General features: G+C 49.0%; 1 long non-coding RNA gene across 2 annotated transcripts in view; it reads left to right on the plus strand.

The window, feature by feature from the left end:
- Positions 1-16,230: 16,230 nt before the first annotated feature.
- Positions 16,231-22,695, plus strand: part of LOC147701967 (uncharacterized) — a 440,939-nt gene continuing 434,474 nt past the window's right edge. The window contains exon 1 of one of the 2 annotated variants that reach the window (XR_015297489.1): positions 16,231-16,335. This is a non-coding gene — a long non-coding RNA (uncharacterized LOC147701967). The remainder of the gene's footprint in view (positions 16,336-22,695) is intronic. The other variant, XR_015297488.1, reaches the window with a different exon arrangement.

Consider the following 22,695-nt stretch of genomic DNA (forward strand, 5'->3'; position numbering starts at 1 on the left):
CCTTTGAAACCCTTGGTGCGATGGCGACGGTGGCTGGGTCCTCTGTGTCTGCTCGCTGGGTTTTGCCTTGGAGGACGGTACTGCTTGGGGGACTCCCATGATGGTGCTTCCCTTCGCGGGCTCTTTACTATTTTGGGATCCGTGGAATTGTGCGCCTGCTTTTGGGCGGCGTTTCATTCTAATTTGGTGGCCCTGCCCTTTGGGGGTATGGAATGGGGCCGGGGTGTCCCTTCCTTCCTCTTGTCCCAGGGTCTACGGGGTGCTTCCTCTTCTTCTTGTCCCTCCTTGTTGGGCTGGGCTTCTGGCTGTGTTCTGTGCTGCCCCTTTTCCCATTTCTCAGGCACTGTGGCGGGCTCTTTGCTCAGGGCTCGGGTCTCGTTTCTGAGGGGGCGGTGTTGTGAGTGCATGTGTTTCGGAAGGGTCGGGGGTGTACTCGCTCCTGTTTCGGTTCCGGGGCCCTTCTGGGGTCTGCTGTCTGGTGCTGGTTCTGGCAGCTGCACGCTTGTGTCTCCCTCGTCGATCCTTCTGGTTCTCCGGGACACTTTCTTCTTAGGCCGGTTCCCGCGGCTTCTTTGCCTACTAGGGGGTTCCGGGTGTTCCCTGCCTTGTTCGGTAGGTTGATTCTTCCTCTTCTTTCCTTCCGGTTTGGGCCCTTTCAATGGGTGTTTGCTGCCTCCTGCGTCGGTTTGGAATGTGCTGCTGTTCGTGGGGTGGTTTCGGCTCCTCGGTTGGTGGGGTTTTCCTGACGGTGCCCCGCAGACTACGGTGGTGGTTGGGGGCTCGGTCTTCCTCTACTCCCCGGCGGCTCCATGTTCGGTGGCTGTTTCCTGCTGCTGTGAGGTTTGTCCTTGGGCCCGGTGGCTCTTGTTCCCCCTGGCGTGTCTTGCACTGGGCCTCTTGCGGGGCTATCCATTTGGGTCCTGAGCGACGTTGGTTCTCTGACCTGGGCTCTAGGGCTCTGTGGAGTGTTTTGTGCCTCTGCTGTCGCAGGCTCCCGCTGGACGGTGGGTTCGTTTCCTGCCTCTGCTTTCTTAGTGTCCCATGGGGGTGTTGTGCCTTTGGCCTTGCTTGCCTGGGTGTACCTGATCTTGTTTGAAGGATCTGGGGTTCTGCTGTTTCTGGCCTGGTTGGTGCCTGGTTGGGAGGTCGCCTGGGTATGCCGGGTGTTGTTGCGTTCGTGGGGTGCTTTCATGTGGCCCGGGGTGCTGTTGCTGCTCTTGTGCCTCTGGTGGCGCTGGCTCGCTCTGGTCTGGGGTTGAATCCTGATTGCCTGTGCTTTCAGTCTGTCCCTTGGTCGGTTCGGTTGGCCTGGCCTCTTTCTGCCTTGGTTCCTCCTGAGGTTCGGGGGGGTCTAGTCGGACTGTGTGCTGGTGGTGTGTTTGGTCGTCCGCCTTTGTTGTGCTGGGATGACTTCACTTGACGGTTCGGCTGTTCGGCCGGGAGGAGGGGCATTTTCTTCCTTGTGGCCCCTTGGACTTTTCGTCTCCCGGGGGGTTTTTCTTCCCGGGGCGGCTCTCCTGTGTTTGGTGGTTCCCTCCCTGTCCGAGTTATGCCTCTTGCTGTCCAGGTTCAGTGTCTCGTGGTTGGGCCTGTTTTGCTTCTCCGGGGAGTGCCTTGGGTTGAGGTTGTTCTCTGGTTTGGTCAGGCTCTGTCTGCGGGGTGGTTGCCCTGTCCTTCTGTTGTACGGAGGCCTGCTGTGTGCTTTTCCCCCGTTTGCGCTGGTTCCGTGGGTCCTGCTACGGGTTGGACTGGGTCGGGCCTCGTTTGTCCTGGTGGCTCCGGTTTGGTCTGGGTGGCCTTGGCTCCCTCTGTTTTGGTTGGCGGTGGGGCCTTGCTGGTGTTTGCCGGTGGTCCCTTGTTGTTTCCCCTATGTCTCGGGGTGTCTGGTCCACTTGCGGGTTGGCTGTGGTGTGTCTGGACCTCCTGGCTTTGGGGTGTTCTGGCTGAGTTTTTTCTCGGTTCGGGAGCCCTTTCTTTCCTGGATTGCTGTCCGACACAGGGTGTGTCTGCATTGGATTCCGGGGCTTGTCTTGGGTTTCTGGGTGATTGGCTTCGACTTGGGTCGGCCTGTATCCTCCCTGCGAGCTCTGTGGGCGGTTGGTTGGCCTTTCGGGGTTCGGGCGTTGGGCTGGTGCGCCCCTTGGCATCCGGATGGTTGGGGGGTTGTTTCCTCCTGGCGCCGTTCTTTCGTTCCTTTGCTCCTTGTTGGAGTTTCAGGTTCTGCCTGTTTTCTGTCCTGTACCTCTTACTGGGGTTTGGGTGCTGCTGCTCTGTTTGGCGGTTGTGCGGGCTCTGGCGGTGTGCCTCCTTCCTGCTGTGCCTTTTTTTATGGGGTGGTGTTCCCTTTTTGTTGCCTTTGGGCTGGCTGGTCATGTTCTGGGGCCTTCTGTGGCTGCTCTCCGTCAGTGGCGGTGTTGGCTGTGCGGCCTGCTGTTGGGCTTGTGGTGTGTTGACGCCTGGGTCGGTTCGAGGTTCCTCGCCTCTGGGGTAGCTGCTCGTTGGGCTTGCTTCCAGGAAGGGGCTCCCTGGCCGTGTTCTGTGTGGATGCTGCTGGGTGTTCTCCTCGTGCTGTTATGTCCTGTAGTCGTTGAGTGATATGTGGGACTGTGTCTCCTGGGTTTGGGAACGCTGGTTTGCGTTCTGCTCAGGTTGTGTGACTTTCTGCTTGTGCGGCTTGAGTCTGTTTTTCTGCTATGTGAAGCCGATTCTTGCTTTGGTATCTGCTCATTAGTATGGACTGGGACGGGGAGGGCTGACGAGGAGGTAATGACCGGTTACTCACCGGTAATATTCATTACTCCGAGTCGTAGCCCTCCCCGTCCCAGTCCTGGTTCCCATCCCTCCCGCCCTGTTCGGCTTCTTGTGCTTGGTAGTACAGGATGTGGATGGGCGGGTCACATGATTATATGCCTTAGGGTGTGGGTGTGGCCTGGAGGGAAGGGATGGGTTTTTAGTTGCTTGGGAGTTTCTGGTGGGAGGAGCTATGCTCATTAGTAAGGACTGGGACGGGGAGGGCTACGACTCGGAGTAATGAATATTACCGGTGAGTAACCGTTCATTACATGTAGCATTTCATTTTGTTTTGAGATGAATTGGAGTGTTTAAATGTCTCTAGCAGGAAATAGTTGTTTTTACTCTGTTTCTTTGTATTATTAATTGTCAGCAAAGTGAACTGGAGAGCAAAATGGCTTGCCCAGGAGCACACGCTATGATCAAACTGGAGGAGCCGGAACTAGACGTATCTGTAACCGTGGTTTACATAGGTCCGCACACACTTCGACTGTGTTGCATTCGAATGTATGAAGGAATTTATTTTAATTTTAATATGTTATTATGCAATTTCCACATTGACTTTGTCCTTGAACTTGAGACACCATGATTACTCGCACCTCAAATCTACGTGTCCAATTCTGCGAATGCTGTGCTACGCGGACTTCAGAGCTATAAACATGTGCCTTGAGTTAATATCCTAATTTGTTGCACTTTCTTGGCAAAGTGGCACTTGACATAGGTCTGTGTTTTAACATTTAACATCGCCTGTGGCTTTTCCATCATCTTTGGGGCTCTTGTCCCATTATATACTGTGTGCTACCAGGCAGCATCCTACAGCCACTCCCAGTGTCACACGTTGGAAGCGGATGCGGCTGCCCCGCCCCCTCTTTTACATGCACTGGGCACCACGATTATGCAAACCATTTGTCATGTGATGTAAATCACTGCGGTTGTCAATCAATCCAATAGATGCTCAATACGCTTGCCTACCAATGAATGCAGGACCAGCCCAAAGAGTTGGGAGATGGCTTTTGGGTCTAGTTGGTACACAGCTGTTAGCAAACTCATTGGTTACTAATGATAACAATTTTCCAATAAAAACAGACAAATATAGATATTTGTATTAAAATGGCATATAAGAAACTACAAATAATAGATGGAATTCTCGTGCAACTAATCCAGATATATTAAATTGGGCAAGACTGCCTTCTATGTTAAGTGCTTCATTATCATAATACATCCTCGAACCAGTTGGGTATTTCAAGGGCTGTCACATTTTTGTCTTCCTACCCCATCTTTGTATTTTAGTCCAACTATGTAGAATCGAAGATGTTTAAAAAAAACAATGGTTGGGTGGAAAGAGTCAAAGGGTAATGTAGCTCAGTTGGTTGGGATCCTGCATGCACACAAATGTGTAACCACTCATCTAAATTTCAGACTATAGTAATAAAAAAACAAGCATTGGCATAGCCAATAGGTCTCGCTTTTGGGACCTTTTAAGTATTTAGTTATGCAGCACAATATCCTTGGTGCAACAACTTCCACTGTTGAGTGGCTAAACACTTAAAAGGCACCAAAGGCAAGACCTATTGGCCATGCCAATGCTTGTTTTAATTTGGTGTGCGATCCTTTTTGTGTAGTTATTTCATTTTATTACTGCTTGAAGTAATGCAAAAATACTGTACACATTGCCTCTTAGTTAAGCCTGACTGCTATGTGCCAAGCTACACAAGGGTTGAGCACAGGTTAATTTGGGGATTTCTTGTGACTTCACCCTGACAAGAATTATGGTTTCTACTTGTGGAAGTTTCGCCCACATCATGGGATTGAATTTTAAATTTATCCTGCATGGAGAAGAGTTTTTCTTCAGAAAAATTACAAAGTCCCTTTTCCGACTGAGACTTTTTTAATCTTAGCTACTTCCAGGTCCTAGCAGAGTCAATCTACTTGTAACAGGCAAACACTGCGCCATTGTGGCTAGCCTCAGATGGTGTCTAGGTCCTGGTCTACCCGATTCATTGACTACAATCAGTGCTTTGCACTTCTTGGTTCAATTTTCTCTTAAATCTTTTTTTTAAAAATCAAATCTCGTGTTCCCATTTTTAGGATTTCTGGTTTTTGGTGTAATTTTTATTTAAATGTAGTCTACTTTTATAAATTGAAATGGGATTTTCATTGTATTGTGTTTTCACCTTCTAACTGTTTCAGTACTTCTAAATGCATTAGACATTTTCTCTAAGTTAAGTCTGTCTGCTCTCTGCTATGCGTCTATCTGCTCTGTGCCATATTTTCCAGGGTTTGAGCTCAGGTTTAAATTACTGGAACCTTTGACTGGACCTAACCAGTTAGTGACTTTATTACTTGTGGTGGACTACCCTCCTCCCTAATTCATATTTCACTTTCTAAAGCAGTGACAAACTAGGCTTTAGTAAAAGCTAATTTCCAGACAGACGAAATATCCAAAAGGCTAGTATTGGTGGGAAAGAGCCACTTTCCTTACTTTGGTTTTAGAGTACATACCTATCTATTTTATTTATAGGTTTTATATAGTGATAGCTAGACCCGAGGGTATCAGAGCACCTTACATATAATGCAAGACCATTAGATTACAGTAAATGCATGTATACAGACAAAGAGAATTGTTAGGCAGATAAGGTGGTTACAGTATGCGGACATTATAAAAGCATGAGTTAATGGAGTCAGTGACATAGTAGGCAGCTGAAACAAACAATCAACTGACCGTAACAAGGAGTCTAGGCAGAATGAGTGTGAGCTAAAGGAACCCAGCTCAGTTTGTGTGTTTGTTAACATATTTGTTGAGGAGAAGGGGTTTCAGCGCCTGTTTGAAGCAGAAAAAGGAGGGGTTGCAGTGGAGATCCCTCTGGAATGAGTTCAAGCCTGGGTGCATTTCCAGAAAATTAGCATGTCTGGCTGGATTTCTTTTCAGATTAGGAGGTATGAGAAGAAGTGAGTTGGTACTTCTCTGAGTTCTGACTTTTCCTGCTTTGGAAAGTTTGTTTTCTAGATAGTTGGGGTAATGTGTGGAGGGCTTTGTGGGTAATACAAGCAGTATTGTAAATGCATCTTCCTTCAATGGGAATCCAATTGAGGCTCTTGAGGGCCGGTGTGATATGTTCAAAGCGTCTAAAACCTGTTAGGAGCTGGGCCGCCATGTTGAGAACTGTTCTTAAGGGGGCAAGTTGAATCGGCGTTCCTGTGAGGATGGCGTTCCCATAATCTAGTTTTGAGATGACTAGAGATTGCACTTCCTTCTTAAAATCATCAGGAGAAATTAATGGTTTTCTTTTCTTGAGATGTTTTAATGTGTAAAGTGCTCCTTTGGGAGAGTTTTTGATGTGGTCCTTCATTGACATGTTTTTGTCTAGGGTGATGCGTAAGGACTGATTGGAGTTGGACAGTATGAGAGAGCAATTTAGGGCGTCCAAGTTCTTGATCCAATCTTGGATTGGTAGAGGGTTATTTTTAGGGGGGAAAAGTAGTAGTTCAGTTTTGTTGGGGTTCAACTTTAAGTTTTTGGTGTTAAACCAAGTTGGTACCTTGATTAGAGTGGCGTTCAGATGAAGGATGTCACTGGGTGATTACTGTTGAGTGTTGTCAGCATATAGGTGATATTTGACCCCTGTTTGATTCAAGATGACTATAAGAGGTTCCATGAAGAGATTGAAAAGGGCTGGGGAGAGAATTGAGCCTTGGGGTGCACAAAAAGTAACAGGTGTAGGTTTCGAGAGACAGGTGTTGATTTTTATTTGTTGTTAGCAATGTTGCAGGTAAGATGTGAACCATCTTAGGACTGTGTCATTGATACCATTGTGGTTGTGGAGTGTCTCAATTAATGCTGAAAGATTTGCGGTATTAAAAGCCACAGAAAAGTCAAGTAGGATAAGTAGGCATATGTCACCTTCATCTAAGGATCTGTGTATGTCATCCAAGATATTGAGCATGGCCGTTTCTGTGCAACAGTCTTTCTTAAATCCTGATTGGAAAGTGTCATGGTGGTTAAATTTGTCTATATGTTGGTTAGGTTGTTGTAGGATGCACTTCTCAGTTATTTTGGCTAGGAATGGGAGGTTGGAGATAGGTCTGAGGTTATTGAGGTAATTGAGGTCAGCCCCTGGTTTTTTGAGTATGGGTGATGTGTTCCAGGCAGGTCGCTCCCCATGCCGCAACAGCACCACCTGTTGTGCCTGTGTCTCCCAGCTCGCTGATGCCACTGTCACGAGATCGAGGCCCTCCTCCACCCACAGGCTACCACCTGCGCCTCATCCCTGGTGGGCAATGGTAGGGCGTAGGTATCTGTACACTTGATCTGCCCCTTTTCCTGTCTGCCCTCTGTTTTTTTGACTCTGCACTCTGTATTTATTGTTCTCTTTTATTGTATTGCATTGCGCTTGTATTCTGATTTCTCATTCCTTGTATCTCCTTACATTGTTGTGCCCTTGGTTTCTCCGCCCGTTCTGCCCTCTCGTTTCCCGCCACTACAACCCCTGCGATCCTGCCCCCCCCGCTCGCCCATTCGTCCCGCTCCCGCCTCCCAGCTGCCTCCACTTCTTATGGCGGCTGCTGCGCGGGCTGCGCTGCTGGCACGCCGAAGGCAAGTCCGTTTGCGCCCATCCACGCCTGGACCTTTCCCAGCGCCAGACCCACTGGCCCCCGCGAACGCAACGACTCCAGACACTGCTACGACGCCAGCACCCTCCATGCACTCAACGCCGGCTGATAACACTCCTGCTCCCAGGCCACCCCAAAGTGGAACCATGGACCCTTCTCCTGCAGGAAATGCTGCTACACCAGTCTCCAAACCACCACCATGCCCACCAGGGTACGTCGCAACAGCCTCCGATGACTTCTTCTCAACAGCCGCTCCGCCCACAAACACGCCATGGAACTCTGGGACCTACTCGACTCCACCTCCCCAGCCGTCGCCTTCCTGAACTGGACCTGGATGAACCCCTCCTCGGCACACAACATCGCCATAGCCATCTCTGATGGCTACAATATCACCCGCAGGGACCGCACCAATGGAACAGGAGGAGGAATCGCCATCGTCCACAGAAACACCCTCAGAATCTCGACCAGCACCGATGACATGCTTATTACCACTGAACACCTGCACTTTCAGATCCACACCGACCCCAACACCACCCTCAGAGGAACCCTCATCTACAGACCACCCGTCACCTTCAGCCACACCACCGAACTATACTGGACTAACCACCGCTCCGTACATTTCACCTTTGAGAAGCCCACCACGCACCACCGCACACAACGGGCCCCCTTCCACAGCTGGAGCAAAGTCACCCAAGACCAGCTGGTCACCACCCTTGCCCGAAACCCACCAACGGACACTACAGACACCGACTTCGCAGCCCTCAACCTCAGGCAATGGATCGACGACTGCGCCAACACTCTCGCCCCGATCAAGAAACCCTTGAACAGAAGTACCGACATAAAAGCAATCTGGTTCACCGCCAACCTCAAGGCATCCACGCAGGCCTGCCGTAGGCTCGAGGAGAAGTGGCACCACGAACAGACACCAGACAGCAACACAGCCTCCAAGAACGCCATCCGCAGACACCACCAACTCATCCGTACTGCCAAAAGGACCTCCTTCAAAGAGCGCAATGACAATGATGCACACAACAGCAAAGAGCTCTTCCACATAGTGAAGGAACTCTCCAACCCCAGCTCCAACTCCAACGACATCCCGCCAACACAAGACCTCTGCGACTCCCTGGCCACCTTCTTCCACCGCAAGATCGCAGACATCCATGACAGCTTCAGCAACCATGCCCTCCGACAGACACCTCAGACTCACCGCTCCCCAGCCACATCGACATCGACCTCCTGCTTTCCAGGACCACGTCAATGACGAAGACACCATCAAATTCATGAACACTATCCACTCCGGCTCACCATTCGACCCCTGCCCGCACCACATCTTCAAAGCAAGCTGCACCATCGCACCCCATCTCTGTAAGATCATCAACAGCTCCCTCGAGACCGGCACCTTCTCAGAGAGCTGGAAGCATGCCAAGATCAACACCCTACTAAAGAAAGCCAGAGCTGACCTCAAGAACTTCGGCCCATCTCCCTCCTCCCGTTCCCGGCAAATTTCATTGAAAAGATCGTCAACAAGCAACTGACCTCCTTCCTCGAAAAGAACAACATCCTGGACTCGTCCCAATCCGTTTACCGCAGCAACCATAGCACCGAAACAGCCCTTATCACCACAACAGATGACATCAGGGCCATGATGGACAAAAGAGAAACTGCCACGACACCCTCCGCACACACCTCCACAACGCAGGGATCCGCGACAGAGCACTGGACAGGACCACCTCCTTCCTCACCGGCAGAATCCAGAGTGTCCGCCTCCCCCATTCCTCTCTAAAGACACCAAGATCAACTGTGGCGTACCCCAAGGATCGTCCGTCAGCCTAACACTCTTCAACATTTACATGACACCGCTCGCCAACATTGCCAGATCGCACGACCTCAACATCGTCTCATATGCCGACGACACCCAGCTGATCCTCACCCTCACCCAGGCCCCCACCACCGCCAAATCCAACCTCCACGAAGAAATGAAGGCCATCGCCAAATGGATGGCAATCAGCCGCCTGAAACTGAACTCGGACAAGACGGATGTCCTCTTCATCAGATCCACCCCCTTCGCCTGGGACGACTCATGGTGGCCAGCCGTGCTAGGAGCTGCACCGACGTCAACTAACCAAGCACGCAACCTGGGAGTCATCCTGGACTCTGCATTGTCAACGACCCAGCATGTGAACGCCTTCTCCTCCTCCTGCTTCAACACCCTCTACATGCTCCGCAAGATCTACAGATGGATCCCCACTGGTACCAGAAGGACAGTCACCCTGGCCCTCGTCAATAGCAGACTGGACTACGGTAATGCTCTCAACGCAGGAGCATCAGCCAAACTCCAGAAACGACTACAACGCATACAGAACGCCTCTGCACACCTCATCCTAGACATCCCCCGCCAAAGCCACATCACAGCCCACCTGAAAAACCTACACTGGCTCCCCATCAACAAGAGGATCACCTTCAAGCTCCTCAACCACGCTCACAAAGCTCTCCACAACACCAGACCAGCGTACCTCAACAAACGACTCACCTTCTACACCCAGTACCGCCAGCTTTGCTACGCTGACCTCGCCCTTGCCACAGTCACCTGCATCCATCGAGCGACCGCCGGCAGCAGATCGTTCTCCCACCTCGCCGCAAAAACCTGGAACACCCTCCCCATCCACCCATGACAGACCCAGAAACTGCTGGCCTTCAGGAGACTCCTCAAGACCTGGCTGTTCGAGCAGTAGCAGCACCTCTGTCCCCCTCCCAGCGCCTTGAGACCCTTACGGGTGAGTTGTGCACTCTACAAATGTACTGATTGATTGAGTTGACCCAGTTGGAGGGAGTCAAGAACACAGCCAGAGATGTATTGATGATTTTTGTCCAGAACGGGGCAATGATATGGTTGAGGTTTTGTACAATTGTGGATGGGAAGGGATCCGTTGTGTGGGAAGTGGGCTTCAAGTTCGCAATTATATTGAAGACTTCAGTTTCTGTCATGGGTTTGAAGTCAAACCAGTTAGCATTGTTTATCAGTTGAGTGAGAACATAGTTTTTATTAAGGCCATTTGGTCATTAATTAGCTCTTGAGTGGGGCTACCGTGGAGGGAAGTGAGTCAGTGGGAAGGGTTGGTTGGGATGTCACATTTGTTAATTTAGATGAGGGATTGCTCAATTTTTGTGACTTTAACTGTGAAGAAGCAGGCAATTTCTTCACAGCGTTCTTTGGTGGCTGTTAAGTTATGTGGTGAGGTAAGGGTAGTTTGTTGTTTAATGATATTGAAGAATTCCCTGGGTCTGTTCTTAGCATGGGCAAGTTGGTTGAGAAAAAAAGTGGATTTTTCTCTTAAGATGTGGTTCCTAGGAGTGCAAGGTGCACTGTTGAGGGGTTCCGTAAGCATATCCTTTCTGACTGTATGAGTTGTCTCCTCTCGTTATTAGGATTTGAGTTGAACCAGGATTGTGATTGGATTGCTCTTAATTATTTGAATTTAAGCTGTGGCACTTCATCAAGAACATCAGTCATCGCTGTATTATAGTTGGCAGTGAAGTCATCAGCAGTGTGGGTGAGAGGTTGATGCTGTAGTTGGGCACAGATCCTGGATTCCAATTCAGTTATTGGGACGTATTTGATGTTCCTTGCCCAGTGCATGGGTTTGTGTATTGAGACTGGGTGGGATCTGAGGTGGGTTTCAATATTAAACAGTATGAAACGGTTGTCTGACTAGTCAATGAGTGAGATGGATCTAAGTGAGACAAACTCATCTTTGGTGATAATGGCATCTAGAGTGGCTCCTTTAATATGAGTTGGTTTATTGCAGAGTTGTTTTAGGTCATTTATTTCAAGAAAGTTTATAAGGTTATGGACTGTGGTGTCTTCTGAGTTGTTTCAGTGAATATTGAAGTCACCCAAGAATATATCCTTCAAGCTAGTTATGGAAAACTGTGTTACTAGGCCAGTTAACTGTTCTGAGAAAAGGGAGCCATCCCCAGGTGGGTGGTAGATGGTGTGTAGATTGATAGAAAAGTTGCCTCTGGCTGTAAGTTCTACTCCTAGGTATTCAAAAGTCGAGTATGTTGAGGTCTTTAAGATGGAAAGATGGATTCCTTCTTTATGGATGATTGTTAGTCCACCACCTGTTCTCCATGGTCTATCAAGTCTAATGATGGTGTAGCCAGGTGATGTGAGCAGGTCTAGAAGGGGAGTCGAGTGATCATTAAGCCAGGTTTCAGGGAGGAATGCAATATCTATTTCTTCACCAAGAATAGCTTTGGTGAGATCTGTAGCATGTTGAACTGCTGATTTACAGGAGTATGCATGTTAGAGAGCTAGGACTATTGTAAGGGGTATGTAGTTACTGAATGGTGGTGTATTGAGCAGGAGATCTGGGCGAGGAGATAATTTGAGGGATTATATTTGTGCCCATGATTACTGGGATTGTGAAGGGCAGCTTGTGGACCATGTTCTGGTCGATTATGAAGTCGGATTTGCTGATAGCGTCAGCTTCCAGAGCGGATATGGGGTTGTGAGCTTGGTAAGGACTTTAGGACAGACGACTGAAAGGAACAGAGGGCCAAAGGGTGTGCTGGCTTACAGTTGGAGAACCTGTAGGGAAGGACAACTTGTAGATATCAGGAGTGTGAGAGTGGGATAACTTGGCCTGGCTCGAGGGCTCCTATTTCAGATGGGAGATGTCATTAGCTAGTGAATCAAGTTTTTGTTCTATTCAGTTCAGAAGCTATGCGACTGTGTCAGTGAGGCTTCCAGCTCTGGAAGTGGAAGGATAGGCGGCTGGTCTCATGTATAAGGAAGGTGTGTGAGCTATACTATGGGGGAGGTCAGTATCACTGGGACTGGAATTGTAGACTGTGTGAGCTGAGTAGGGTCTACATTGGTAGAGAAGGTTGAGTCCACAGGGGGTACAGTGGGTGACAGTCTTGAGTTGGGGCCGATGCCATCTGGCTCAGGTGTGCATCATAGAGTTTTGTTACTGTGTGTTTGCTGGTTAGGGTGGGTGCAATTAAAGTCAGTCTAGTGAATATGTGTCGAAGATGTGTGTCAATGGGGGCAGTAAGGTTGCTTGGGGTGTCAGAGGGTGCAGCAGAGGTGAATAGCGGATCAGTGGGGAAAAGGGTGTGGGACAGTTCTGTGTTGATGGTCGGGTGAGGGGAACAGAGGGCTTAAAGGAGAATCTCTGATTTACCAAAACAACAGTTTTTAACTGGGATACATTCTTTTTTTTTAGTATAGTATAAGTATAGTATAGTATAAACCGTTTTGTAACGCGCTCTGTTACTGGTGAGTATCCTGGCGCGAGGAAACAGACAGAGGGCAGAGAACAAGACATCGGGGGATCCTCCTAGACTGCACTCTTGAATAGGTGAGTTTTCAGGTGTTTTTTGAAAGCAGCCACTGTCGGCGTGGAGCGTAGATGGAGAGGGAGGGCATTCCAGGCCCGAGCCACCACAACAGACAGCGACTGGCCGCCCATTCTGGCACGTTTAAAACGGGGAAGGGACAGTTTAAACAGAGAGGCGGATCTCAGGGTGCGTGCCGGGATGTACCTTGTGAATCTCTTTCTCAAGTACGAGGGGCCCTGGTCATGAGTTGCACGAAACGCCAACACCAAAGATTTGAACAGAATGCGTTGCGCTACGGGAAGCCAGTGAAGCGAGCGCAGCTCAGTGCGAACGCTCTTCCACCTGGGGATGTTAAATAGCAGGCGTACAGCCGCATTCTGAATAATTTGGAGGCGTTTGACCAGGTATGCCGGAATGCCACTGAACAGTGCATTCGCGTAATCGAGGCGAGCCAGTATGAGTGCTCTGGCAACCGACTCTCTGGCCTCCCTAGGGAGCAAGGGGAAAAACTTGCGGAGCATTTTCAGAGTAGCAAAACAGGTGCCTGTAAGTTTTTTAATGTGATGCTCAAATCTGAGATCCTCCGTAAACCAAATGCCCAGATTTTTCGCTGGTCTCCCCATCTCTTTTGGGCAAGGAATGTTAGAAGGCCAAAGTGTGCTCTTAAATGAGGGGGGGAAGGAGCCATAAAAGAGCACTTCGGACTTGTCCTCATTGCACTTCAGCTGGGCCTGTGTTAGCCAGCGAAATACCGAGGACAGACACAGATGGACTGTAGACGTGTCCAGATTGTCATCTGGCCAGGTAAACAACAATTGGGTGTCATCAGCATACCCTAGGATTTTAGCCCCAAACTGTTCAGCTAGGTATACCAAAGGTGTAATGTACACATTGAACAGTAAGGGGCTAAGTGTGGACCCCTGCGGGACCCCTGTGAGCAAAGGCTTTTGCTCGGAGGCATGCGGGGGCATCCAGACCTGCTGGGTCCTATCAGATAAAAAAGAGGACAGCCATTCCAGCACCACTCCCCCAATACCTATGGCAGACAGCCGACCGAGAAGGAGGTCATAGGGGACAGTATCGAAAGCGGCAGAGAGGTCCAATAAAATTAGGACCGCTCTGCCACCTCCGTCTAGACACTCCCGAATTGCCTCGGTCATCTCCACCAGGGCCGTCTCGGTGCTATAAGCAGCCCTAAAGCCCGATTGGGCAGGGTGGAGGGCATTAGATGTTTCGACAAAACTCTCCACTTGTTGAAGAACTACCTTCTCACAGATTTTCGTGAGAGCAGGTAGAAGGGATATGGGTCGGTAGTTGCCCGGAACCGACACGTCCAGTCCTGGTTTCTTCAAGAGTGGAAGGAGTTTGGCGTGTTTCCAAACCTGGGGAACCGCGCCTGCGGCCAGAGAGAGGTTCACCATCTGCGTGATCTCACTACAGACTGTAACCGCCACCTCCGAGAGCACTCGGGCAGGGCACGGGTCGGCAGGAGAGCCCGATTTTAGGGACTGGAGAAGATGGAGAACGTCATCCTCCGCAACTTGTGCGAAGGTGGTAAGTTGGTGCCCAGAGGATGGGGGAGAGGGTGAACAGGGGCCAGCTACAGAGCAGTCGGCAGGAAGTGCCTCTAAAAGGCCCTGCTGAATCTTCGCTATTTTAGTTATAAAAAAAGTGGACAGCTCCTCGCACCATTGCGCAGAGGACGGGAGGGGCATAGCTTCCGCAACAGGGGACACAAAGCTTTTAACAATCGCAAAGATCTCTCTGCTGTTGTTGTCGGCCTTGTTAATGCGCCCAGCATAATAATTACCTTTTGCATCCCTAATGGCTGCATAGTAGTCTTTTTGAGCGAGCCGTAGGGCGGACTTAGCCTCGGGGCTGTACTCTCTCCTCCATAAACGTTCTAATTTCTTGCAGCCCTGTTTCATCTCTCTTAGTTCAGGGGAAAACCAGGGTTGGGAGGGTGAGCGTCTGGCTCTGGTCAGCATAGTTTGCTTAGTAGAGGCAGTCGCCGCCTGCCGTATCCATTCATTAAACTCCCCAACTGCTTCGTCCAAACATCCCTTAGGTTGTGGACGAGTGTTAGACAAGGCAAGTCTAAACGCGGGTAGGTTGATTTTTTGAAGATGGCATGTAGGGGGCGGGGGGCTGGGCTCTGCCATCTCCCAGCTGAACCTGACCAAGTCATGGTCAGACCAGGTTGTTTTTTCCACAAACACTGACTGGATGGGGAAATTCGCGCACACCAAATCAAGTAGATGGCCACCCACGTGCGTGGGACCAGAAACCCATTGTTCTAACTGGGCAAGCTCAAGAATTTCCCCAAGCCTGCGGGCTTCGGAGGAATCAGGGGCATCCATGTGAATATTTAGGTCACCGACCAAAAGAAACTTAGGAAAACCTAAGGCCCGCGGCACTAAATATTCCTCTAAGGAATTCAGGAATTGGGTAGCCAGGCCCGGGGGCCTGTAAATCAAAGATCCACCTAAGGTAAAGTGGGGAGAGGTTTTAATGGAGAAGTGAAGAGCCTCACCCCCTAGACTCTCAGTCAGAGGCTCGGATTCAAAACTCCATCCCTCCTTGAAAACCACTGCTAGTCCGCCCCCTCTGCCCAGGGGGCGATCCACTCTAGCTATCTTGAACCCCCTGGGAACCGCAAGTTCCACACTGGGAGCGGAGGTACAAGTCATCCAAGTCTCTAGTTTTATGTAGCGCGAACTAGCATGTGTTTGTGTGTGTTCAACCTTCAGAGATTGTACGTGTGTGCGCATGTGTGCATGTGTATGCATGTCCATGTCAGTGGCCAGGTTGTTGATGAATTGTGTCAAAAGGCAGAAATGGCCTTCAGTACCACTCATTTGGGTGGTGTGTGATGCTGGATGCAGCAGTGTTGGAGGAAAAGCTGTCAGCCAGGATTCTTATCAGTCTACTGCTGCATGTCTGAAACCACCACTTACCCACAAGGACTGACTAAGAAGCACATCATCTGATGAATACTCGAGGGAGAGGGGGTAATTACAAACACTTTGATCCTAAATTCTTCCATTATACCTGCTAACCTTTACATGACGTCTGCATGGCGAATCACACATTTCATGCATTGAGACATCTTTATAACTTGAGTTCTGTTTTGTAAACACTTTCAAAACAGAGTCTAGAGTGGGCGGAATTCTCTGGTGACGAAGATGTTTGATAGACGATGGCATGAGAATGCCACTGGGAAGAGGGATGGTAAACATTGCCCCCTCCCGAGGGTGCACCTTTCAACATCCTGGAAGCTCACCACCCCCACCATCAGCATTTAACATTTACCATCATCGCCGCCTTCTGAGCCAAGGCGGCGGGTGCAATCTTTGCTTAAAACAAATCGCCCTGATGGATTGTACACAAACCAGCACTGAAAGGGTCAATCCATTAAGCAAACAATATGCTCGTGAGATCATCATTGGCTGGGGCAGCTTGTAATTCACTAACCCTCGGACAGAGACACGAGGCAGCCTAGAGGGATTTTTGCAGGCTTCGGACGCATCTCGCGGAAGGCATGAGCAGGCGCCGGGAGCCGCCCCGGGTCGCTCTTCCGCGGACGCAGTAAGTAACTTTTCATCACTGTGGTGGGCTGTCGCGTGGGAGTCTGCCTCGAAAGGTGGTAGGGTCGCGTGGTTAAATTGGGAATTCGGATCACAGCGCGAGCTGTTGATTGTACTCGGCACCAAAACAGATTGTCCTTTGCCGGCAAACTTTGCGGACAGTCCGCCTGAATGTGTACCTTTTTTTCAGAGTTAAATAACGAGACATCCTAGAAATGTAATGTATCAGGATCTATTGCAAGCGATAGAAGAAACTGTATTCATTGCGAAAAATAGATGGGCAGCTGTTTTGTGTTCGTAAAACTAGTGCGGGGAAGGGGGGTGGGGCGTTGGAGATAATTTGGAAACTAACATTTGTCAGCATAGCACCAGTGTCCTCAAAAGGCACTTCCAATCAGGATGGCATCCGCCGATGCCCATCCTATAAACGTCTTTCTTTCCCGGTGGCAAGGAGGGCACTTTGTGCTAATTCAGATCATGTGTGTGTTTTTTTATGAGGAAATCGACAGCTCGCATCTGACATTTTAGCTGAGACCACATGCTAACATTACACGTGTATTCTGTACACGTCATTGGCTCAGGAGCAACTTTGTACTCAACTGATTGTATTATTTTTAATTGTCAACCTATATACTAAGACCATTCACGACGCCACACGGTCACCTCGAACAGGGATTCTAGGACCTAAAGGGGTTGAAGCGGTTTCCAGGTAGGGCCAATTAATCGGCTCTAAGTCAAAATGTGGCAAACTATACTTGGGGTTCACATCACAATATTAGATGGGTAACACATTGATGCGATCCAGTGTTTTTGAATTCGCCCCAGAGCAATTTGCAAAAAATCACATAATTTAAGCATCTAAACCAGACTTAGAAAACTGTTTCAAAGTCAGCCATTTTCACACCACACCCCATTTCCTCCTTAGGCAATCAACTTTTATTATGGTAGAAATGTTCCAAAATAGATTGCCAATATACTACACACTTGCATCAGCAATTCAGATTCGGAAAGGAACTTTAAAATATATACTTTAGATATGGATAAACAGGGGCTATGCTTGTTTGTTATGGACTCTACCAATGACAACAAGAGACAGCCGTGCAGCAGCTGGTCTGATAGCAAACATGCATTTGATTTCACTGTGTGCCTCTTTTATCATGGAGAGTGCTTCTGGCGTGTTGAACCAGCTGCGAGCAGTATTTAGAAAGAAGGTTTTGGTTTTGCTTCATGTCATTCAGATAGTCTATAACCTCTGTGCTGGGGTTGCTTTTGAGCATGGCCGGCACACAACATTCGGGGAATACTTCCTGTTTCCGGAAGAATTCGACATTTTCAACTTCTCTCACTTTGTCTATATTAATACTGGGGCGTATTTACAAGCCCCTTGCACCGCCATTGCGTCACTTTTTTTTATCACTTAAAAAGTGGCGCACCGCCGGCATAAGGGGCTTGTAAATACGCCCCCTGTTTGGCCGCTGAGACCCTTTCTAACTGATAATGGGAGCAGAGTGAGCTCTTAAAATGAGCAAATAAAGCGACTTGCCGAAGATCACAAAGAAGGTTGTTAATGAAAAACTGAAAGCCGACCGATAAACTCAAACTAAAAAATAGACTAATGTGAGTGAGTGAGTGTGTGTGAATCCCCTTGTACACACGTTTATGAACTTGCAACATGCATGGAGCACCAGAAGTAAAATATGTAAAGTGTTATATTATTCACTACTCTGTCATTTTAACACACATTCTTACAGCCTGTGCAAAATGCCTTAATAGCACAAGTTCAACATCATAGATCAATTGTCAACCAAAACGTGCCCACTTAATCTTTGCAAATAGTGTGTCACTCTGCGCCACCACTTGTGGTACTTTTCTAAGTAACGTTTGATCTGTGAGGGCTCGAAACAAAAATGTTGTTGAAATCGGAAAATGTTGCGGTGTTCCATGGGTTGAGCCATGTGTGGGTTAATGCTTGGGCATACTACAGCGGCCCGGCATATATTTCAGTACATAGGTGCAGGAGCTGAGCTTGATATGAATTTTGCACAGTGTACCTCAGAAGAGAACACCTTCAGTCCATTGCACCAATCATACACCAGCCCGAGCACCACCTCCTACTTTGCTGGTCTTTTAATGAACAGTGGGTGGCTTATTGTGACTGACAGCTCAGTTTCTGGAACAAACCACATATGTATTGGTATTTACATAGTGCAAGCCTAGCTGTGAAACAATGGAGCACTGCACATTATGTAAGGGGTGGGAAAACAGTAGACAAACACACTTTACACAGATGAAGTGGTTTGCCTAGAATCACACACTGAGTCTAGCACTGAGATCAAATTCGAACCTGGGGCCCGGGTTTCAATGGCGCAGTTGAAGCTACTGGGCCAGCTCTCCCTTTGACTACACCCACTCAACCCTTTGTCAGCAGCCACAATGTGTCTTATAAAATGTGTAAACAAATTACGAATACCAAAATTATTAACAATTTACAAAAAGGGGGTGGTGATGAACAGAGTGTCTGAGTTAAACAGACCACTCTTACCCAGTCCAAAGATCAGGGCTTGATCCATCACCGTTATTTATCTCACTGCCCCATCCCAGCTCAGAACCTGGCTATATGCAAATCAGTCTGTCCCTGGCCCAGTGCATCATGGGAACAGGGCAGACTAAACTACCAAGCCAATTCTTCACCAGAAAGGAGACAAGCTACCGGGGACCGGTTTCTGGCATTTCAGCCTTCTTCGGCCCGGCTTGCTTGAATCCTGATGGAGCAGTGAGAAAGGGACTCATGTCTGAGTATACCCTGCCACACCTATAGTGGCCAAAAACGATTTACAAAAAGGGGGTGGTGATGAACAGAGTGTCTGAGTTAAACAGACCACTCTTACCCAGTCCAAAGATCAGGGCTTGATCCATCACCGTTATTTATCTCACTGCCCCATCCCAGCTCAGAACCTGGCTATATGCAAATCAGTCTGTCCCTGACCCAGTGCATCATGGGAACAGGGCAGACTAAACTACCAAGCCAATTCTTCACCAGAAAGGAGACAAGCTACCGGGGACCGGTTTCTGGCATTTCAGCCTTCTTCGGCCCGGCTTGCTTGAATCCTGATGGAGCAGTGAGAAAGGGACTTATGTCTGAGTATACCCTGCCACACCTATAGTGGCCAAAAACGATTTACAAAAAGGGGGTGGTGATGAACAGAGTGTCTGAGTTAAACAGACCACTCTTACCCAGTCCAAAGATCAGGGCTTGATCCATCACCGTTATTTATCTCACTGCCCCATCCCAGCTCAGAACCTGGCTATATGCAAATCAGTCTGTCCCTGGCCCAGTGCATCATGGGAACAGGGCAGACTAAACTACCAAGCCAATTCTTCACCAGAAAGGAGACAAGCTACCGGGGACCGGTTTCTGGCATTTCAGCCTTCTTCGGCCCGGCTTGCTTGAATCCTGATGGAGCAGTGAGAAAGGGACTCATGTCTGAGTATACCCTGCCACACCTATAGTGGCCAAAAACGATTTACAAAAAGGGGGTGGTGATGAACAGAGTGTCTGAGTTAAACAGACCACTCTTACCCAGTCCAAAGATCAGGGCTTGATCCATCACCGTTATTTATCTCACTGCCCCATCCCAGCTCAGAACCTGGCTATATGCAAATCAGTCTGTCCCTGGCCCAGTGCATCATGGGAACAGGGCAGACTAAACTACCAAGCCAATTCTTCACCAGAAAGGAGACAAGCTACCGGGGACCGGTTTCTGGCATTTCAGCCTTCTTCGGCCCGGCTTGCTTGAATCCTGATGGAGCAGTGAGAAAGGGACTCATGTCTGAGTATACCCTGCCACACCTATAGTGGCCAAAAACGATTTACAAAAAGGGGGTGGTGATGAACAGAGTGTCTGAGTTAAACAGACCACTCTTACCCAGTCCAAAGATCAGGGCTTGATCCATCACCGTTATTTATCTCACTGCCCCATCCCAGCTCAGAACCTGGCTATATGCAAATCAGTCTGTCCCTGGCCCAGTGCATCATGGGAACAGGGCAGACTAAACTACCAAGCCAATTCTTCACCAGAAAGGAGAAAAGCTACCGGGGACCGGTTTCTGGCATTTCAGCCTTCTTCGGCCCGGCTTGCTTGAATCCTGATGGAGCAGTGAGAAAGGGACTCATGTCTGAGTATACCCTGCCACACCTATAGTGGCCAAAAACGATTTACAAAAAGGGGGTGGTGATGAACAGAGTGTCTGAGTTAAACAGACCACTCTTACCCAGTCCAAAGATCAGGGCTTGATCCATCACCGTTATTTATCTCACTGCCCCATCCCAGCTCAGAACCTGGCTATATGCAAATCAGTCTGTCCCTGGCCCAGTGCATCATGGGAACACCCTAAGCGTGGAAGGGTATTCTCAGATGTGAGACCCTTGCTCATTGCACCATCAGGATTCAAGCAAACCGGGCCGAAGACGGCTGTAATGCCAGAAACCGGTCCCCGGGAGCTTGTTTCCTTCCCAGTGTAAGAATTGGCTTTTGTAGTTTGGTTTGCCCTGTTCCCATCATGCACTGGGACAGGAACAGACTAATTTGCATACAGCCAGGTTCTGAAACTGGGATGGTGCAGTGAGCTAAAAAACGGTGTTGGATCTAGCCCTGATATCTTGACTGGGTGAGAGCTTTCTGCTTAATTCAGAGACTCTGTCCCTCACCACCCCTTGTTGTAAATATTTTTGTCCACCCTAAGCGTGGAAGGGTATTCTCAGATGTGAGACCCTTGCTCATTGCACCATCAGGATTCAAGCAAACCGGGCCGAAGACGGCTGTAATGCCAGAAACCGGTCCCCGGGAGCTTGTTTCCTTCCCAGTGTAAGAATTGGCTTTTGTAGTTTGGTTTGCCCTGTTCCCATCATGCACTGGGACAGGAACAGACTAATTTGCATACAGCCAGGTTCTGAAACTGGGATGGTGCAGTGAGCTAAAAAACGGTGTTGGATCTAGCCCTGATCTCTTGACTGGGTGAGAGCTTTCTGCTTAATTCAGAGACTCTGTCCCTCACCACCCCTTGTTGTAAATATTTTTGTCCACCCTAAGCGTGGAAGGGTATTCTCAGATGTGAGACCCTTGCTCATTGCACCATCAGGATTCAAGCAAACCGGGCCGAAGACGGCTGTAATGCCAGAAACCGGTCCCCGGGAGCTTGTTTCCTTCCCAGTGTAAGAATTGGCTTTTGTAGTTTGGTTTGCCCTGTTCCCATCATGCACTGGGACAGGAACAGACTAATTTGCATACAGCCAGGTTCTGAAACTGGGATGGTGCAGTGAGCTAAAAAACGGTGTTGGATCTAGCCCTGATCTCTTGACTGGGTGAGAGCTTTCTGCTTAATTCAGAGACTCTGTCCCTCACCACCCCTTGTTGTAAATATTTTTGTCCACCCTAAGCGTGGAAGGGTATTCTCAGATGTGAGACCCTTGCTCATTGCACCATCAGGATTCAAGCAAACCGGGCCGAAGACGGCTGTAATGCCAGAAACCGGTCCCCGGGAGCTTGTTTCCTTCCCAGTGTAAGAATTGGCTTTTGTAGTTTGGTTTGCCCTGTTCCCATCATGCACTGGGACAGGAACAGACTAATTTGCATACAGCCAGGTTCTGAAACTGGGATGGTGCAGTGAGCTAAAAAACGGTGTTGGATCTAGCCCTGATCTCTTGACTGGGTGAGAGCTTTCTGCTTAATTCAGAGACTCTGTCCCTCACCACCCCTTGTTGTAAATATTTTTGTCCACCCTAAGGGTGGAAGGGTATTCTCAGATGTGAGACCCTTGCTCATTGCACCATCAGGATTCAAGCAAACCGGGCCGAAGACGGCTGTAATGCCAGAAACCGGTCCCCGGGAGCTTGTTTCCTTCCCAGTGTAAGAATTGGCTTTTGTAGTTTGGTTTGCCCTGTTCCCATCATGCACTGGGACAGGAACAGACTAATTTGCATACAGCCAGGTTCTGAAACTGGGATGGTGCAGTGAGCTAAAAAACGGTGTTGGATCTAGCCCTGATCTCTTGACTGGGTGAGAGCTTTCTGCTTAATTCAGAGACTCTGTCCCTCACCACCCCTTGTTGTAAATATTTTTGTCCACCCTAAGCGTGGAAGGGTATTCTCAGATGTGAGACCCTTGCTCATTGCACCATCAGGATTCAAGCAAACCGGGCCGAAGACGGCTGTAATGCCAGAAACCGGTCCCCGGGAGCTTGTTTCCTTCCCAGTGTAAGAATTGGCTTTTGTAGTTTGGTTTGCCCTGTTCCCATCATGCACTGGGACAGGAACAGACTAATTTGCATACAGCCAGGTTCTGAAACTGGGATGGTGCAGTGA

This window comes from Lissotriton vulgaris, chromosome 7 (genome assembly GCF_964263255.1).
Source record: "Lissotriton vulgaris chromosome 7, aLisVul1.2, whole genome shotgun sequence".
In the NCBI taxonomy this organism is placed as follows: domain Eukaryota; kingdom Metazoa; phylum Chordata; class Amphibia; order Caudata; family Salamandridae; genus Lissotriton; species Lissotriton vulgaris.